The 14,665-nt window shown below is 44.0% G+C and overlaps 1 non-coding gene across 1 annotated transcript; it reads left to right on the forward strand.

Moving 5' to 3' along the window:
* The first annotated feature begins 1,337 nt into the window (after positions 1-1,337).
* On the forward strand, positions 1,338-1,501 carry LOC123730686 (U1 spliceosomal RNA). The gene has a single exon (XR_006762121.1). It is a non-coding gene; the product is annotated as a U1 spliceosomal RNA (small nuclear RNA).
* The last annotated feature ends 13,164 nt before the right edge of the window (positions 1,502-14,665 follow it).

Genomic DNA, 14,665 nt, shown 5'->3' on the forward strand with positions numbered 1-14,665 from the left:
AACTTCTGTTCAAAAATTGTCCTACTATTAATTGTTTTCCAACCACATCTGAATTTACTTTATGATGAAAAGCAGAGTGGATTTGTCATACATACATTCATAGAATTGAAATAATACAAAATTCAACTGATACAAAAACGTATTAGACATTGGTATGATGTACTGCCACATTGTAAACCGTTTATATATATTTTTACAAAAATAGGCAACCCTTTTGGGTTTAGTTATTTATATATATTATTATTATTATTTTGTACAATTAGTAATTATAACATCTCGCGTGAGTAAAAAGACTACTTAGGCCAATGAGTGCACCCACCTGATGAAGGGGGATAGTTGAGAACTTAAAAGTGTTCTTCTATTTAGTTTGGATAAAGAGCTTTAATCTGCATGATAACAATTAGCCAAATGGTTGTATGTAGTCTAATGCATTTGTGGATGTGGTGGACAATTTAGGTGTACCCTACTTGTGGCCTGGCTATATCGACCTACCTGCAAAAACGTAAAGTGAGTGATGTGCATGGTTTATGCATAAATACATGTAACAGTTACTGCTAAGAAAAACGTTTATCCCGCGTACTATTACTGTAATTTAGCCCAGCCTCCTACTCTGTCTTGTTGTGGAGGAAGTAGTAGGCTACTGTGTCTCCACTGGGCTATGGGTCCTCTTCCCCATATCTGGGGGTCGCTACTAGCTTCCACATTCACAAAGTCAAAATGATGGCTAAACCCCACCTTTTTCTAAAATTACCTTCTTTAAATTTGATTTCAAATCTTAACCACAACCACATTGCTAACCGTATGCCTAACCTTCAATGAAGACCAACATTTTTACGATATAGACCATTTTGATTGTGTGGCTGTGGAATCTGGTGGAAACCGTATCTAGGGGCTGTATGCACATTGCCACCCTGTGGTCGATGGTCTAATTGCTACATGTTTTACTGAGCGCAGAACACAAGCGCAAGGAAACTACTATGCTTACAATGCCTGAATTGCTACGAAACATATATATTTGGTGTCATTCGTTTGGCTATGTGCACAAACGTAATTTCAGAATTTGGTACATCACCTTGTGATATTGTGATATTAGACAGCCGTTTAGATATTAAAAGGTAAACGTATCAATAATGTATACCGTGTTGCATCATGGGAAAAAACGCGATACTAATATAATCTCATAAACAAAATGAATCTCATTTGCACCGCTCATTCCACAACTGCATTCATAAATGTCACGAACCCCCTGGTCGATATGATGCGTTATTATCAGGATCCAAAGTGGTAACCGTTAGCCGATAACATTTGTACTGAAATCAGTAGCTCTTCACCAACCTATAAATCCCTGGCTAGGGCGATACCGTGATCAAAAAGACGGTTCACGCAGGGCGAGGATCAGCCATTGCACTCCGGCTGTACTGACCCCTGAGATTTTCCCAAATGTGGAATTCTCGATTGCATAATTTCTGGTAATGGGGGACTCCGTTCGCACTCTCACCTGATGAGTTTGTCAAATAAAATGTTATTGTCGGTGAGTGAGTACCTTATGTGACGCTACTTAAATCCTGAGTGTATCAATTCAAGGGGCTTTATTGGCATGGGAAACACATGTTAACATTGCCAAAGCAAGTGAAGTAGATAATATACGAAAGTGAAATGAACAATAAACATTACACTCACAGAAGTTCCAAAAGAATTAAGACATTTTCTTGTGGCAACAGGTCACAAATCTTGCTGCTGTGATGGAACACTGTGGTATTTCACCCAGAAAGATATGGGAGTTTATCAAAATCGGGTTTGTTTTCAAATTCTTTGTGGATCTGTGAATCTGGGGAAAATATGTGTCTCTAATATAGTCATACATTGGGCAGGAGTTTATTTTTATTTTTTTATTATTTCATCTTTATTTAACCAGGTAGGCCAGTTGAGAACAAGTTCTCATTTACAACTGCGACCTGGCCAAGATAAAGCAAAGCAGTGCGACACAAACAACAACACAGAGTTACACATGGAATAAACAAACATACACAAAAATAACACAATATAAAAAAATCTATATACAGTGTGTGCAAATGAGGTAAGATTAGGGAGGTAAGGCAACAAATAGGCCATAGTGGTGATTTAGCAATTAAACCGCGGAGTGATAGATGTGCAGAAGATGAATGTGGAAGTAGAGATACTGGGGTGCAAAGGAGCAAAATAAATAAATAACAATATGGGGATGAGGCAGTTGGATGGGCTATTTACAGATGAGCTATGTACAGGTGCAGTGATCTGTGAGCTACTCTAACAGCTGGTGCTTAAAGTTAGTGAGGGAGAAATGAGTCTCCAGCTTCAGTGATTTTTGCAATTTGTTCCAGTCATTGGCAGCAGAGAACTGTAAGGAAAGGCGACCAAAGGAGGAATTGTCTTTGGGGGTGACCAGTGAAATATACCTGCTGGAGCACGTGCTACGGGTGGGTGCTGCTATGGTGAGCAGTGAGCTGAGATAAGGTGGGGCTTTACCTAGCAAAGACTTATAGATGACCTGGACTCAGTGGGTTTGGCGACAAATATGACGAGAGAGTTCCAGCCAACGAGAGCATACAGGTCGCAGTGGTGGGTAGTATATGGGGCTTTGGTGACAAAACGGATGACACTGTTGTCATGACGTTGCCCTCTGGGTTTTCTATGCACCATCCCCCGACCTCTATACTTCTGACACAAGGCTGTGTGAAGGCGGTCGTAAATTCCAAAGGGAATGTCCTGCCTAACAGGCCACAGTAAAGAGACAGTGTGTTTTCATGGAGAGAACAAAGGATTCTTCCACCTCACAGAATTGGAGAACCGAACGACATTTTTGTTCTGGAGAAGGTATAAAAGATCAGTGAAGAATCCAGCTACGAACTGGTCCGCTTGGTACAATTTTATGAAACCCATGAGAGACAATATTGCCATATTACCATAATAATGTTTATATAATAGCCTCAGCTATGGGACTTACATCTAAATGGTTGTATCAAATGGATTAATAAGGATAAAGCTATTTGGAATATGTTGAGATGCTATGTACTGATGTTAATGTGAGAGAATTGTATTTCTGTTCAAAAGTTTAACTAAGTCATCGGCACGCCCCCAGGGACACAGACAGGACAAGGTGTCATGTGACAGGCTTTTCTATGTTCAGTATAAAACCCCCACCCAGAATTTCTTTCACCAGACCAGCTTACCTCAGAAGAGAGAGCCAAGGTTTGACCATGCATCCCTCTACTGAAGTTTAACCATACCACGTGGTTAAACATTTAGACTATCGATACCGACAGAATAATAACAAGTCTTTGATATTAATTACTAGTCTGCAGCTAGAAATCCGGTATCATTGAACGCGAAGACCGACGAAACATCCATTCTATAACGACATTAATGAATGTCGCTTTGAAAGATCCATCCTAACCGAGAGAGAGAGAGAACGTGGATAAAACTCTCCAACAGGACAAAAACTCTCCAACAAGGATCCCGACGACACACTGAGCGTAAATATATATTGATTGCAATTGTTCCCGAATGAGTGAGCGTTCACGTGCAAAGGATTCGCATATCAATTGTTAATATTTATCAACTCTGTTGTGCCTTCTACGCTGACCCCCCCACTACTCTTTTGTTTAACAAGCCGCCATGCCGGTTTAGCCCACTAGGGCACATTACTCTACCAATTCTTTGTAACGATAACTACTGTTTGTATGCTTTCTGTGAATTACTTAGTTTAGTAAATAAATCATTTTAAGACAATTGATGTATGGATGACTTAGTGAAGACTGGGTTCGTGCAGATAACAATTTATGACGTTTGGAATGAGACTGGACGAGGTAAAGAATACACCATTTAAACCAGAAGATAATCGGTCAGATAATATAATATAATATATAATGTTGTAATATAGGAAAGTTATATTAGGAAAATTATAACTTTGTAATCCCCGTCCCGTGTGGCTCAGTTGGTAGAGCATGGTGTTTGCAACGCCAGGGTTGTGGGTTTGATTCCCACGGGGGGCCAGTACGAACAAAAAAAATGTAATCTGAATATTTTCCTTGGTGCCCCAATCTCCTAGTTAATTACAGTTAAATGATTAATCAGTTTAATCGCGTAATAATAATTGCAGGGAGTTATTTGATAAACATGTCTTTAGTTTAATGGTGCCCCAAAGACACGACACTGTGATAGACTGCATCCAATTTGCTGAGTAGAGTGTTGAAGGCTATTTTGTAAATGACATCGCCGAAGTCAAGGATTGGTAGGATAGTCAGTTTTACAAGGGTATGTTTGGCAGCATGAGTGAAGGATGCTTTGTTGCGAAATAGGAAGCCAATTATAGATTTCATTTTGGATTGCTTAATGCGAGTCTGGAAGGAGAGTTTACAGTCTAACCAGACACCTAGGTATTTGTAGTTGTCCACATATTCTAAGTCAGAACCGTCCAGAGTAGTGATGCTGGACGGGCGGGCAGGTGTGGGCAGCGATCGGTTAAAGAGCATGCATTTAGTTTTACTTGCATTTAAGAGCAGTTGGAGGCCACGGAAGGAGAGTTGTATGGCATTGAAACTCGTCTGGAGGTTAGTTAACACAGTGTCCAATGAAGGGCCAGAAGTATACAGAATGGGGTCGTCTGCGTAGAGGTGGATCAGAGAATCACCAGCAGCAAGAGCGACATCATTGATGTATACAGAGAAAAGAGTTGGCCTGAGAATTGAACCCTGTGGCACCACCATAGAGACTGCTAGAGGTCCGGACAACAGGCCCTCTGATTTGACACACTGAACTCTGTCTGAGAAGTGACCAGACGAGGCAGCCATTTGAGAAACCAAGGCTGTTGAGTCTGCCAATAAGAATGTGGTGAATGACAGAGTTGAAAGCCTTGGCCAGGTTGATGAATACGGCTGCACAGTATTGTCTTATATCGATGGCAGTTATGATTTCGTTTAGGACATTGAGCATGGCTGAGGTGCACTCATGACCAGCTGTGAAACCAGATTGCATAGCGGAGAAGGTACGGTAGGATTCCAAATGGTCGGTGATATGTTTGTTAACTTGGCTTTCGAAGACCTTAGAAAGGCAGGGTAGAATAGATATAGGTCTGTAACAGTTTGGGTCTAGAGTATCTCCCCCTTTGAAGAGGGGGATGACCGCGGCAGCTTTCCAATCTTTGGGGATCTCAGACGATACGAAAGAGAGGTTGAGCAGGCTAGTAATAGGGGTTGCAACAATTGCAGCAGATCATTTTAGAAAGAGAGGGTCCAGATTGTCTAGCCCAGCTGATTTGTAGGGGTCCAGATTTTGCAGCTCTTTCAGAAAATCAGCTAACTGGATTTGGGTGAAGGAGAAATGGGGGAGGTTTGGGCAAGATGCTGTGGGGGGTGCAGGGCTGTTGACCGGGGTAGGAGTTGCCAGGTGGAAAGCATGGCAAGCCGTAGAAAAATGCTTATTGAAATTTTTCAATTATCGTGGATTTATCGGTGGTGGCAGTGTTTCCTAGCCTCAGTGCAGTGGGCAGCTGGGAGGAGATGCTCTTATTCTCCATGGACTTTACAGTGTCCCAGAACTTTTTGGAGTTTGTGCGACAGGTTAGGAAGTGCATCTCAGTTTCTACCTCATTTTGTGGGCAATGTGCACATAGTCTGTCTTCTCTTGAGAGCCAGGTCTGCCTACGGCGGCCTTTCTCAATAGCAAGGCTATGCTCACTGAGTCTGTACATAGTCAAACCTTTCCTTAAGTTTGGGTCAGTCACAGTGGTCAGGTATTCTGTCACTGTGTACTCTCTGTTTAGGGCCAAATAGCCTTCTAGGTTGCTCTCTTTTTTTGTTAATTCTTTCCAATGTATCTTTTAGTTTTCTCATGATTCGGTTGGGTCTAATTGTGTTGCTGTCCTGGGGCTCTGTGGGGTCTGTTTGTGTTTATGAACAGAGCCCCAGGGCCAGCTTGCCTATGGGACTCTTCTCCAGGTTCATCTCTCTGTAGGTGATGGCTTTGTTATGGAAGGTTTGGGAATTGCTTCCTTTTAGGTGGTTGTAGAATTTAAAGGCTCTTTTCTGGATTTTGATAATTAGCAGGTATCGGCCTAATTCTGCTCTGCATGCATTATTTGGTGTTCTACGTTGTACACAGAGGATATTCTTGCAGAATTCTGCATGCAGAATCTCAATTTGGTGTTTATCCCATTTTGTGAGTTCTTGTTTGGTGATCGGACCCCAGACCTCACAACCATGAAGAGCAATGGGTTCTATAACTGATTCAAGTATTTCTAGCCAAATCCTAATTTGTATGTCAAATTTTATGTTCCTTTTGATGGCATAGAATGCCCTTCTTGCCTTGTGTCTCAGGTCATTCACAGCTTTGTGGAAGTTACCTGTGGCACTGATGTTTAGGCCAAGGTATGTATTGTTTTTAGTGTGCTCTAGGGCAACGGTGTCTAGATGGAATATGTATTTGTGGTCCTGGCGACTGGACCTTTTTTGGAACACCATTATTTTGGTCTTACTGAGATTTACTGTCAGGGCCCAGGTCTGGCAGAATCTGTGCAAAAGATCTAGGTGCTGCTGTAGGCCTTGGTTAGTGACAGAAGCACCAGATCATCAGCAAACAGTAGACATTTGACTTCAGATTCTAGTAGAATGAGGCCAGGTGCTGCACACTTTTCTAGTGCCCTTGCCAATTCGTTGATATATATGTTGAAGAGGGTAGGGCTTAAGCTGCATCCCTGTTTCACCCCATGGCCCTGTGGGAAGAAATGTGTGTTTTTTGCCTATTTTAACTGCACACTTGTTTGTGTACATAGATTTTATAATTGTTTATGTTTTTCCCCCAACACCACTTTCCATCAATTTGTATTGCAGACCCTAATGCCAAATTGAGTTGAAGGCTTTTTTTAAATCAACAAAGAATGAGAAGACTTTGCCTTTGTTTTGGTTTGTTTGTTTGTCAATTAGGGTGTGCAGGGTGAATACGTGGTCTGTCGTACAATAATTTGGTAAAAAGCCAATTTGACATTTGCTCAGTACATTGTTTTCACTGAGGAAATGTACAAGTCTGCTGTTAATGAAAGTGCAGAGGATTTTCCCAAGGCTGCTGTTGACGCATATCCCACAGTCAAATTTGGGGTCAAATTTGTCTCCACTTTTATGGATTGGAGTGATCAGTCCTTGGTTCCAAATATTGGGGAAGATGCCAGAGCTAAGGATGATGTTAAAGAGTTTTAGTATATCCAATTGGAATTTGTTGTCTATATATTTCATCATTTCATTTAGGATACCATCAACACCACAGGCCTTTTTGGGTTGGAGGGTTTTTATTTTGTCCTGTAGTTCATTCAATGTAATTGGAGAATCCAGTGGGTTCTGGTAGTCTTTAATAGTTGATTCTAAGATTTGCATTTGATCATGTATATCTTTTTGCTGTTTGTTCTTTGTTATAGAGCCAAAAAGATTGGAGAAGTGGTTTACCTATACATCTCCATTTTGGATAGATAATTCTTTGTGTTGTTGTTTGTTTAGTGTTTTCCAATTTTCCCAGAAGTGGTTAGAGCTTATGGATTCTTCAATTACATTGAGGTGATCGATGACGTGCCGTTCCTTATTTTACCGTAATGTATTTCTGTATTGTTTAGTGATTCACCATAGTGAAGGCGTAGATTCAGGTTTTCCGGGTCTCTATGTTTTTGGTTGGACAGGTTTCTCAATTTCTTTGTTTGATTTTTGCATTCTTCATCAAACCATTTGTCATTGTTTCTCATTTTCTTCAGTTTTCTATTTGAGATTTTTAGATTTGATAGGGAAGCTGAGAGGTCAAATATACTGTTAAGATTTTCTACTGCCAAGTTTACACCTTCACTATTACAGTGGAACATTTTGTCCAGGAAGTTGTCTAAAAGGGATTGAATTTGTTGTTGCCTAATTGTTTTTTGGTAGGTTTCCAAACGACAATATGTCTTAGTATTACTCAGTTTCTTTGTCTTTGATGTCTCATGATTGAGTATTGCTCTGTTCAAGTAGACTGTGATTTTGCTGTGGTCTGATAGGGGTGTAAGTGGGCTGACTGTGAACGCTCTGAGAGACTCTGGGTTGAGGTCAGTGATAAAGTAGTCTACAGTACTACTGCCAAGAGATGAGCTATATGTGTACCATTAACTATGTACATACCCAGCGTGCGACAGAGCTGCAGGAGTTGTGACTTGTTTTTGTTGGTTATGATGTCATAGTTGTGCCTAGGGGGGCATATGGGGGAGGGAATGCTGTCACCTCCAGGCAGGTGTTTGTCCCCCTGTGTGCTGCGGGTGTCAGGTTCTTGTCCAGTTCTGGCATTTAGGTCGCCACAGACCAGTACATGTCACTGGGCCTGGAAATGATTGATTTCCCCCTCCAGGATGGAGAAGCTGTCTTCATTAAAGTATGGGGATTCTAGTCAGGGGATATAAACTCAGCAAAAAAAATAAACGTCCTCTCTCTTTCAACTGCATTATTTTCAGCAAACTTAACATGTGTAAATATTTGTATGAACATAAGATTCAACAACTGAGACATAAACTGAACAAGTTCCACAGACATGTGACTAACAGCAATGGAATAATGTGCCCCTGAACAAAGGGGGGGTCAAAATCAAAAGTAACAGTCAGTATCTGGTGTGGCCACCAGCTGTATTAAGTACTGCAGTGCATCTCCTCCTCATGGGCTGCACCAGATTTGCCAGTTCTTGCTGTGAGATGTTATCCCACTCTTCCACCAAGTCACCTGCCAGTTCCCGGACATTTCTGGGGGGAATGGCCCTTGACCTCACCCTCCAATCCAACAGGTCCCAGACGTGCTCAATAGGATTGAGATCCAGGCTCTTTGCTGGCCATGGCATAACACTGACATTCCTGTCTTGCAGGAAATCACACACAGAATGAGCAGTATGGCTGGTGGCATTGTCATGCTGGAGGGTCATGTCAGGATGAGTCTGCAGGAAGGGTACCAGATGAGGGAGGAGGATGTCTTCCCTGTAACGCACAGAGTTGAGATTGCCTGCAATGACAACAAGAACAGACTTTCCCCCATCGCGACGTCCCTCTAAGGCCCTTATACAAGCTTGCTAGCTCCGGCCTGCTAACTGATAGCTTGCCAGCCCCGGCCTGATAACTGTCTGAATCGCAGTGTCCCCAGCCAGCCCAACTACTCACTGGACACATACGATCACTTGGCTACGCATGCCTCTCCCTAATATCAATATGCCTTGTCCATTACTGTCCTGGTCAGTGATTACTGTCTCATTTCACTGTAGAGCCTATAGCCCTGCTCAATATGCCTTAACCAACCATGTTGTTCCACCTCCTACATATGCGATGACATCACCTGGTTTAAACGTCTCCAGAGACTATATCTCTCTCATCATTACTCAATGCCTAGGTTTACCTCCAATGTACTCTCTTCCTACCATACCTTTGTCTGTACATTATGCCTTGAATCTATGCTATCGTGCCCAGAAACCTGCTCCTTTTACTCTCTGTTCCCGAACGTGCTAGATGGCCAGATCTTATAGCCTTTAGCCATACCCTTATCCTAATTCTCCTCTGTTCCTCTGGTGATGTAGAGGTTAATCCAGGACCTGCAGTGCCTAGCTCCACTCCTACTGGACACCAGAGTTTAGACACACTGTGTTTGAGAAAACGTTTTTTTTCTTGTATTTATTTCCCATTTGAGTCCATAAGGAGTACAATCTGTGTCTTGTGTATGTCCTCAGTGGGTGTGGGGGGGGTTGTCAGGAGGGCTATCAGGGTGGCTGACAGGGGGGGTGCTCAGAGGGGGTCAGATCCCCTGGGCTTGGGGTTCTTCATTTGTCTGCTGTGATGTTAACGCTATGGTCAGGGTCTGGTGTGGACTGTTCTGCTGTGATGTCAAGACTTTTGTTGGGAGCTGAGAAGGGCTGGTCTGCTGGCTTCTCTGCAGGGGTGACCACCTCTCTAGTGGGTTGTTCTGTCACACGCCATCCCCCTCATCCTCTCCTCCAGCAGTCTGATCCTCTCCTCTAGTGCTCAGTTCTTCTCCTGCTCTTGCTTTTTATATTGAAGTTTTCTCACCACAGTCCAGAGTGCAGATATGTCTCTCTCCACCTCCAGCTCTCCGGGTCTGGTTAAGGGGGTGTTATTGTGCTGGACTGTTGTCTGGGTCGGTGCTGACTGGAGTGTAATCACCTGCTGTTCCAGCTCCACCTGCCATTTCCTCCAGCTGGGTAAATGTATCCTTCATTTCAATGAGGGAGTAGTACTCTGTGCTGGGAGGTTGACTTTCTGCTTGGGGTTGCTCGTCTGTGGGGTTATATAATGAAGAGGTCTGGTCTGACCCGCTCGGGGTATCTTTCTCAAAGGAGAGCTTCTCCTGCTGGGCTAATTCTTTGATTAGGTGAAGGTCCAGCTGAAACTGTTTGGGGTTGCCCTGTACCATTACTGTTCCAGACTTATAGAGATATATATTAGCTGACTCAGAGTCCTCGTTGTCTAGTATCCTGAGTTTTCAACCCTCGTTAACACCCCCTCTCTTAACTGAGGGGTAGTGTGCTAATATAGCACTGTGCCATGCCAGGGGATGGTCTGATTAATATAGCACTGTGCCATGCCAGGGGATGGTCTGGTTAATATAGCACTGTACCATGCCAGGGGATGGTCTGATTAATATAGCACTGTGCCATGCCAGGGGATGGTCTGGTTAATATAGCACTGTGCCATGCCAGGGGATGGTCTGGTTAATATAGCACTGTGCCATGCCAGGGGATGGTCTGGTTAATATAGCACTGTGCCATGCCAGGGGATGGTCTGGTTAATATAGCACTGTGCCATGCCAGGGGATGGTCTGGTTAATAAAGCACTGTGCCATGCCAGGGGATGGTCTGGTTAATATAGCACTGTGCCATGCCAGGGGATGGTCTGGTTAATATAGCACTGTGCCATGCCAGGGGATGGTCTGGTTAATATAGCACTGTGCCATGCCAGGGGATGGTCTGGTTAATAAAGCACTGTGCCATGCCAGGGGATGGTCTGGTTAATATAGCACTGTGCCATGCCAGGGGATGGTCTGGTTAATATAGCACTGTACCATGCCAGGGGATGGTCTGGTTAATATAGCACTGTGCCATGCCAGGGGATGGTCTGGTTAATATAGCACTGTACCATGCCAGGGGATGGTCTGGTTAATATAGCACTGTGCCATGCCAGGGGATGGTCTGGTTAATATAGCACTGTACCATGCCAGGGGATGGTCTGGTTAATATAGCACTGTGCCATGCCAGGGGATGGTCTGGTTAATATAGCACTGTGCCATGCCAGGGGATGGTCTGGTTAATATAGCACTGTACCATGCCAGGGGATGGTCTGGTTAATATAGCACTGTACCATGCCAGGGGATGGTCTGGTTAATATAGCACTGTGCCATGCCAGGGGATGGTCTGGTTAATAAAGCACTGTGCCATGCCAGGGGATGGTCTGGTTAATATAGCACTGTGCCATGCCAGGGGATGGTCTGGTTAATATAGCACTGTGCCATGCCAGGGGATGGTCTGGTTAATATAGCACTGTGCCATGCCAGGGGATGGTCTGGTTAATATAGCACTGTGCCATGCCAGGGGATGGTCTGGTTAATATAGCACTGTGCCATGCCAGGGGATGGTCTGGTTAATATAGCACTGTGCCATGCCAGGGGATGGTCTGGTTAATATAGCACTGTGCCATGCCAGGGGATGGTCTGGTTAATATAGCACTGTGCCATGCCAGGGGATGGTCTGGTTAATATAGCACTGTGCCATGCCAGGGGATGGTCTGGTTAATATAGCACTGTGCCATGCCAGGGGATGGTCTGGTTAATATAGCACTGTGCCATGCCAGGGGATGGTCTGGTTAATATAGCACTGTGCCATGCCAGGGGATGGTCTGGTTAATATAGCACTGTGCCATGCCAGGGGATGGTCTGGTTAATATAGCACTGTGCCATGCCAGGGGATGGTCTGGTTAATATAGCACTGTGCCATGCCAGGGGATGGTCTGGTTAATATAGCACTGTGCCATGCCAGGGGATGGTCTGGTTAATATAGCACTGTGCCATGCCAGGGGATGGTCTGGTTAATATAGCACTGTGCCATGCCAGGGGATGGTCTGGTTAATATAGCACTGTGCCATGCCAGGGGATGGTCTGGTTAATATAGCACTGTGCCATGCCAGGGGATGGTCTGGTTAATATAGCACTGTGCCATGCCAGGGGATGGTCTGGTTAATATAGCACTGTGCCATGCCAGGGGATGGTCTGGTTAATATAGCACTGTGCCATGCCAGGGGATGGTCTGGTTAATATAGCACTGTGCCATGCCAGGGGATGGTCTGGTTAATATAGCACTGTGCCATGCCAGGGGATGGTCTGGTTAATATAGCACTGTACCATGCCAGGGGATGGTCTGGTTAATATAGCACTGTGCCATGCCAGGGGATGGTCTGGTTAATATAGCACTGTGCCATGCCAGGGGATGGTCTGGTTAATATAGCACTGTGCCATGCCAGGGGATGGTCTGGTTAATATAGCACTGTGCCATGCCAGGGGATGGTCTGGTTAATATAGCACTGTGCCATGCCAGGGGATGGTCTGGTTAATATAGCACTGTGCCATGCCAGGGGATGGTCTGATTAATATAGCACTGTACCATGCCAGGGGATGGTCTGGTTAATATAGCACTGTACCATGCCAGGGGATGGTCTGGTTAATATAGCACTGTGCCATGCCAGGGGATGGTCTGGTTAATATAGCACTGTGCCATGCCAGGGGATGGTCTGGTTAATATAGCACTGTACCATGCCAGGGGATGGTCTGGTTAATATAGCACTGTGCCATGCCAGGGGATGGTCTGGTTAATATAGCACTGTACCATGCCAGGGGATGGTCTGGTTAATATAGCACTGTGCCATGCCAGGGGATGGTCTGGTTAATATAGCACTGTGCCATGCCAGGGGATGGTCTGGTTAATATAGCACTGTGCCATGCCAGGGGATGGTCTGGTTAATATAGCACTGTACCATGCCAGGGGATGGTCTGGTTAATATAGCACTGTGCCATGCCAGGGGATGGTCTGGTTAATATAGCACTGTGCCATGCCAGGGGATGGTCTGGTTAATATAGCACTGTGCCATGCCAGGGGATGGTCTGGTTAATATAGCACTGTGCCATGCCAGGGGATGGTCTGGTTAATATAGCACTGTGCCATGCCAGGGGATGGTCTGGTTAATATAGCACTGTACCATGCCAGGGGATGGTCTGGTTAATATAGCACTGTGCCATGCCAGGGGATGGTCTGGTTAATATAGCACTGTGCCATGCCAGGGGATGGTCTGGTTAATATAGCACTGTGCCATGCCAGGGGATGGTCTGGTTAATATAGCACTGTACCATGCCAGGGGATGGTCTGGTTAATATAGCACTGTACCATGCCAGGGGATGGTCTGGTTAATATAGCACTGTGCCATGCCAGGGGATGGTCTGGTTAATATAGCACTGTGCCATGCCAGGGGATGGTTTGTGTGGAAGATGAGGTTGTTGATGTTCCCATTTTTATAATAGTCAGCAAAAAGTGTCTCTTGATTTTCCATAAGGAGCTTCATTTTGTGATCTTTTCTTGCCTTCTCATTCTTTACATACACAGGGTACTGTATTTAATTACCTCTGAACAGCAGGAGGCAGCTTCTAAGGCCTCTCCATTTGGTTTGAGCAGACTGTGCGACTCTCCTGCCATTGTTGGGCTGAAGGACTTTGACACCTCTCACCTGACACATCAGTGCTAATTGAAGTTGTATCAAGCTTGGCAGCCTTAATTTAGCGTTCAGTCCTTATAAAGTAATTGAATGTATTTTTCTTCTTGGCTTTAGGAAATAAAATAGAGCTTCAGACTAAACATTACTCACTCAGTACCAGGTTGGATGGTGTTCTCAGGTTTCTGTTGTTTTACAGAGCATTTGCTGTAAAGTGTTGGAATAATAATCTTTGGTAGTTGTAAGCCTTCCAGGTGATTCCGTAATTCCGTCCAAAATCAGGTTGTAGGTTTTGAGTTTTGATTTGGAGTGAAGGTTATGTTGTGGAGGGTAGCATCATGTATATGTTCCTGACAATAAATCCACGTTTATCTAACTCCAAATCTATCTTCTTTGTTTTTTTTATCTCACTCCTGTAGAAGTTAGGGGGTGTAGTGCTCTCTGAACCAAATGTTTCCATTGCTCTTTATGGAACACAGTAAACTGGAGAATATACACATTTTAATCAAAGACGGTGGGGTACACTGAGTATACCAAACATTAAGAACATATTCCTAACATTAAATGGCACCCCAGGATTTAACAAGTAACATCAATAAGGGACCATAGCTTTCACCTGATCAGTCTTGTCATGGAAAGAGCAGGCGTTCTTAATGTTTTGTATACTCATTGTATATGCTGACTTCACCTCTTCCTCTCTGGGTTCATTCAGCAGATAGCCACAAAGGGGAATGGGTCAAATACATTGGGGTTGCATTATTATTATTGTGCTTTTGATATTAGCTTGTTCTATATGCAATGTAATATACATATGTTGTTAGGCCGTGTCTAGACTTGACAGTTCATGCAGATTTTGTACTCTGATAATGGAGTTCTGATCAT

The sequence above is a fragment of the Salmo salar genome, chromosome 25 (genome assembly GCF_965601325.2).
Source record: "Salmo salar chromosome 25, fSalSal1, whole genome shotgun sequence".
NCBI classification, from domain to species: Eukaryota; Metazoa; Chordata; class Actinopteri; order Salmoniformes; family Salmonidae; genus Salmo; species Salmo salar.